Source organism: Lathyrus oleraceus, chromosome 1 (genome assembly GCF_024323335.1).
Source record: "Lathyrus oleraceus cultivar Zhongwan6 chromosome 1, CAAS_Psat_ZW6_1.0, whole genome shotgun sequence".
In the NCBI taxonomy this organism is placed as follows: Eukaryota; Viridiplantae; Streptophyta; class Magnoliopsida; order Fabales; family Fabaceae; genus Lathyrus; species Lathyrus oleraceus.
Genome location: NC_066579.1, coordinates 239,376,598 through 239,383,084, shown reverse-complemented (window position 1 = coordinate 239,383,084; position 6,487 = coordinate 239,376,598). Strand labels below are relative to the sequence as shown.

General features: G+C 38.2%; 1 long non-coding RNA gene across 1 annotated transcript; it reads left to right on the top strand.

The window, feature by feature from the left end:
* The first annotated feature begins 423 nt into the window (after window positions 1-423).
* Window positions 424-2,046, top strand: LOC127115636 (uncharacterized). The gene is made up of 3 exons (XR_007800822.1): window positions 424-899; window positions 1,562-1,630; window positions 1,733-2,046. It is a non-coding gene; the product is annotated as an uncharacterized LOC127115636 (long non-coding RNA).
* Window positions 2,047-6,487: the final 4,441 nt, after the last annotated feature.

Below are 6,487 nucleotides of genomic sequence, written 5' to 3'. Positions count from 1 at the left end.
TAATCTATATGTTAATCACAATGCAATATACGAATTGAAATGGAAAATTAACCTAATGGATATTCATGATAAAATCTATAATTAAGCATGTTATCCAAATCCACAAAATGAGTTATCAAAACCTAATGACCAGTTATCCTAATCATGGCAAGGTTAAACTACAATGAGACTAATTCTGTAAAAAAAACAAACTAAAATCCAATTAAAACAATTAAACCTAATTTCTAAATCTAATTACCTAAATCCTAATTTACTATGAATTAATCTACTTAACCACAAAGTGTTAACCCCTAATTAACAAAAACCAAGATTTTTCCTAATTCTAACAGAAACAAGATTAAAACAATCAACATCATGTTAATCACCAGAAAATTAACAAGATTAAAATAAATTAACTATGATTAAACATGGATCAGTGGGGGATTAAGAACAAAATGGGTTCATGGGGTAAGGTCCGTTGAGGGGGTGTGAACCGAAATGCTTTTCTTGGGCCTAAGCAATCCAATATGCCAAACCGGATCATGACGTTTCACTGGCCTCATAAACCAATTTCCACGCATCCTCAACATTGTATCCATGCAAACGAAACAAAACGCGCAACACATGAACCGACTTTCCAATCATATAACCATGAAATCTTCTTACTAAGTAGCGCGCGAGACATTCTATCCAAACATGGAGCTATCAAATGCGGTATGAGGAATCACTTCGAATTTGCTTCAATCTTGCGCGAGAAACCAAGAATTCGACAAACACGAACGAAAGAAATCAAACCCCGAATTCGAATTGAGTTCAAATTCCTCACTAAATCGAACTCAAACACCGAAACAAAATTTATTCTTACATGCGAAGAGGAAAAAACGAAAGGGAGAAATAGCCTACCGGATTCGACGCACCAGGTGATTCCTCTTTCATCTTCTTCTTCGACTATCCTTTTGTTTGCGCCATCACGTTCGTCACTTTAGTGCATTTTCGAATCGTGTGTGTTGTTCAATGATGAAGAATGAAACATTGAATTCAATCTGAAAATGGTCTTTTGATTCTCCTTCAAATTCATTTTTCTTGCTATTTGATGCTTTTATGCCCTCCTTATGTTATGGTTTTTCTCCCTCTGCTCGCTTTGTTATTCTGTTAGAAACCTTTCCCCCCCAATTATCTTGTATTTTTGTTTATTGTTTGTTGGAATTTTGTTCAAATGGTGTGAGGAGGTTGAAAATTTTTATTGAGAGGTTGTTAGAGGTTGGAGATATCAGTTCTGATATGGAGTTTTGGAGTGGAAAAATTCAGTTAGCTGGTTGAAGGTCGGGAGTTAGAGAGAGTTTTGTTTGAGGTTAGAAGTTTCTAGGTTTGCTATGTCAGATAGTTTTGTTATGATAGTTAGGGAAAGTGGGTTGAAGCCGTTTTGATTTCGGTTAGGGAGTTGTTATGAAGTTGAGAGAGTGGTCGGTTTTTGTGAATTTGGTTCAAGAAGTTTTTGAAGTTCAGTTATCTGTTTCGAATTGGTTAGCAGGTTAGTTGTTTTTGTTACGTTCTTTAATGTTTTTGGCTCGTGTTTATGCAGGTTGAAATCACTTTGTTATAGTTTTATTTCCTCTTGTTATCAGTTTGGAGGAAGTTGGGAATTTGTGAGGTTGGTTAGAAGTTAGTTCTAATTGTGTTACATTATGTTTTTGGATGGTTGTTAGGTTGTTATGATGAACTGAACATCCTCCCCTCCTCTCAATTTTTACAGGCATGTTGGTGTTGAATGCATTGGATTGGTATGGCATTGCTATTCCAAGACAACTTGGTGGATGGAGATGGCAAGAAGGAGAACTTGAAGATCTGAAGGAAATAGGCCAATGGTTAATATTTAATGGTTAATAGGTTTCATGTTATGTATCTTCTCACCGTGTAGCTTGAACGTGGTTTGGATTCAAGCTTAGAATTGTAATTTGTTGGCTTTATGATGTATAGACTATTTTTGGATCATATTGTAAGCTTGGAAAGTTGTAATTGTTGTAACATAATTATATGGTTTATGGAAATGAATAGTTTGAAATTGAATTGGTCTATGATGTAGGTAGGTATTAAATTGGTTTATAATGTCTAAGTATATGGAGTGGTTTTGAATTTTGGATGGATTTGTAGTATTGGATTATTGTATTGAAATTATGAATCATTTTGAAATGGAATTCAAGTGGTGGTAATTGTAATTGAATGGAGAGCTTGAATATTGAATGTTAATTAGTGGGGGAGTTGCACATGGAATTGAATGATGATGAATGGAATTGAATGCAATTGGAAAATGAATTGAATTGAATGGACCTTTGAATGTTGTAATGAATATTATTTATGGAAAATTGATGGAATATTAATTGCACTTAGCTTATGGTCATATGATGGTTAACAAAGTGGTTTAAAATGTGAAAATGAATCAAGATTAAAATGGACTTTGTAATGGACATGGTTTGGAATGGACATGATGTGAAAATGGATCATGGATTATGTGATTAAGGACTTAAGGGTAGATGGTTGACTTTGGTCGACTAGTTGACCAAAAAGTCAACTATTGACCAAAGTCAACACTTGGTCAACGTCATTTGTTGCATTTTTTCTTGTGTAGTGAACATTGTAATGGCTTGTAATGGCTAATTGAATGGAATGGGATGAATATTGAATTGAATCTTATATGAATGATACTTGAAACTTGTAATGAATGACTTTGATGGATTTGAACATGAATTTGATATTGAACTGAATTGATGAATTTGACCATGAACCATTGCATGATTATGACTTGAATTAGGCCAAAAACCCATGAATAAACCATGAAAGAACCATGACCAAACCAATGGACATGTATAAATGATACAAGACTTAGATGAATCTTTAGGCCTTGGCACATACCAAAATGGACAATGACTGTGACTTAACCAAACATCCATGGACAAAACACCAAGGCATGAAGTGGATTTGTGAACAATGGTCAGATGGAACGTGTAACACCCTTCTACCCAAACGACATATTTAAATAAATTATCAGAGTACAACATGTAGAAGAGTTTACATTTCTTACAACACAACACTTATCGCATCACAACATAAAACATATTATTTATTTTATTAAAACTTCGCAGCGGACAACAACACAAATATTATCATTCATCATATAACAATTCATAATAATGTTTCAACATTATCTCAACAAAGCATCTCAACATATTAGTCATCATAAACAACGTAAATAATAACCAATTATCTATCGAATCCCATAACCCCGGTGTCACATGACCAGAGCATTTGACTCGACTCCGTAGAATAACTCTACACTTATTCTTCAAACCTCAACAATAGCTACTCCTCTTTATCTGCACATTGCTCATCATAGATGAACATAAACACATGCAGAAGGGGTGAGAATTACATTATTAAATAATAATATAACGACAGAAATATAAACATAAATATATTTCACATATGCCAACACAGCTCATCATAATTATCATAATCAACATACTCATGAACATCAACAAAACAACATATCAAATGCAATGCACACACCCATGCATGACTCAACACGACTCGGTATACCCATTTTGTGACCAACTACAGGATCACCACTCCCAGATTCATCACCATAGAATCCGAGTTCCCCGCAAGGAACCAAGCCTCTCCACAAGCCCGGAGTCAACAACATCATTGGAACTCAGTCCGTTCATCACTAGGCATCGGCCTTTCATGAATGCATGCACACCAAACATGCATCATAATCAACATAGCAACAACAGCATCATATAGTCATGTTATCATCATCATTAATAGCATGACATACAACTCAACAAAACAACAACAACATTACAACGATATCACATCTGGGAGTTTAAAACGCGAAAGCTGTCCGTCAAACTGATATGGCGAACGCCATTAGGCTAATGGCGAACGCCATTAGCGTTAAACGCTCTTATTCTGGAAAAACTGTCCGTCAAACTGATATGGCGAACGCACAAGCTCTCAACAAATCCTCCAAGGATTGGATAGTTCTTTCAGTCTGACCATCAGTCTGAGGATGATAAGCTGAACTCAACCTCAACTTAGTCCCCAACGCTTTCTGCAAACTTTCCCAAAATCTAGAAGTAAATCTGGGATCTCTATCAGACACAATACTGGATGGAATACCATGCAGCCTCACTATCTCCTCAATATACAACTCTGCCAACTTCTCTAAAGAGTGATTAATCTTCATCGGCAAGAAATGCGCCGACTTAGTCAATCGATCCACAATCACCCAAATAGAATCATTACCTTTCACCGTCCTCGGCAATCCCGTCACAAAATCCATGGAAATGCTATCCCACTTCCATTCAGGAATCTTCAAAGGTTGCATCATACCTGCCGGTTTCTGATGTTCAATCTTTGACTTCTGACAAGTCAAACAGGCATACACAAACTTAGCAACATCTCTTTTCATACCAGCCCACCAAAACAACTTCTTCAAATCTTGATACATTTTAGTTGCACCTGGATGGATACTCAATCCACTCCTATGGCCCTCTTCAAGAATACTCTTTTTCAATTCAGACACCTCAGGAACACAAACTCTACCTTTAAATCGCAGGAGGCCATTCTCATCAATCTCAAAATTACCACCATTACCCTGGTTAACCATAGTAATATGATCAACTAGAGCGACATCAACTTGCTGACCATTCCGAATATCTTCCAGAATTTCACTAGTCAACTTCAGCATACCCAACTTTACACTATCAGCGGAAACTTCACAACCCAAACTCATATCACGGAACTGTTCAATTAACTCAAGCTCCCGAACCATCATCATAGACATATGTAGAGACTTTCTACTCAGCGCATCTGCAACTACATTAGCCTTACCGGGATGATAACTCAATTCAAAGTCAAAATCCTTCAGTAATTCTAACCACCTTCTCTGCCTCATATTTAACTCTTTCTGATCAAACAGATACTTCAGACTCTTGTGATCACTGAACACTTCGAATCTGGAACCATACAGATAATGCCTCCACATTTTCAACACAAATACAACAGTTGCAAGTTCTAGATCATGCGTAGGATAATTCCTCTCATGAACTTTCAACTGTCTAGAAGCATAAGCTACAACTTTACCATTCTGCATCAAAACACCACCAAGACCCATCAAAGAAGCATCACAATAAACAACGAAGGACTCACCAGGATTAGGCAAGATCAACACTGGAGCACTGGTCAACCGCCTCTTCAACTCAACAAAACTCGCTTCACAAGCTGCATCCCACACATACACTTGACCCTTCTTAGTCAACTGCGTCAACGGCAATGCCAACTTAGAGAAGCCCTCAATAAATCTGCGATAATAACCAGCTAACCCCAGAAAACTGCGTATCTCAGTAGCAGACTTCGGAGTCTCCCACTGTAATACAGCATCAACTTTAGCAGGATCAACAGAAATCCCACCACTCGAAATCACATGGCCAAGGAAACTCACTTCCTTCAACCAGAACTCACATTTAGATAACTTTGCATATAATTTCTTTTCTCTTAACACCTGCAAAACAATTCTCAGATGTCCTGTATGCTCTTCTTCGGTTTCTAGCACTGCGAACTGATATGGCCTTTCTCGCCACAATTAAAACATGTCGGACCTGCATCCTTACATTCAGTAACTCTATGACCAGCCTGACCGCATCGGAAACATCTCAGCACTTTCTTGGTACAGCTATCAGCACGGTGGCCTGGCTCGCCACACTTGAAACATTTACCAGCTATGGGAGATCCTCCCCCACTTGGCTTCTTCTCATCTACCACTTTCTGCTTACCTTTACCATTCGGAGATGCATAAGGACTACCACGATCCTTATTCTTCTTCTCACTAAGACTCTTGTAATGAGCAGTCCTAGCCTTGCTATCTTCATCAAATATCCTGCACTTATTAACCAGTGTAGGAAACCTACGAATCTCCTGGTAACCAATGCCTTGTTTGATCTCGGGACGCAACCCGTTCTCAAACTTGACACACTTGGATTCCTCAGCATCAGCATCATTATAATGAGGACAATACTGCACCAGCTCCTCAAACTTCGAAGCATAATCAGCAACAGACATGTTACCCTGCTTCAGTTCTAGAAATTCCATCTCCTTCTTACATCGCACATCAGCAGGAAAATATTTCTCCAGAAAGACCGTCTTGAACCTTTCCCAAGTCATCTCAGCACCTGGTACTTCAATTCTCTGGCGAGTGTTATCCCACCAATTTTCAGCCTCTTCAGATAACATATGCGTACCAAACTGCACCTTCTGTGCTTCAGTACACGTCATCACCCGGAAAATCTTCTCAATTTCCCTCAGCCAAATCTGAGCACCATCTGGATCATAGCGCCCTTTGAATGTAGGAGGGTTATTCTTCAGAAACCTTCCCAAATTCTTAAACTCGTCGACCGGCGGATTCTGCTGCGCCTGCATAGCCTGCGCCATAGCAGCCAAAGCCTCAGCA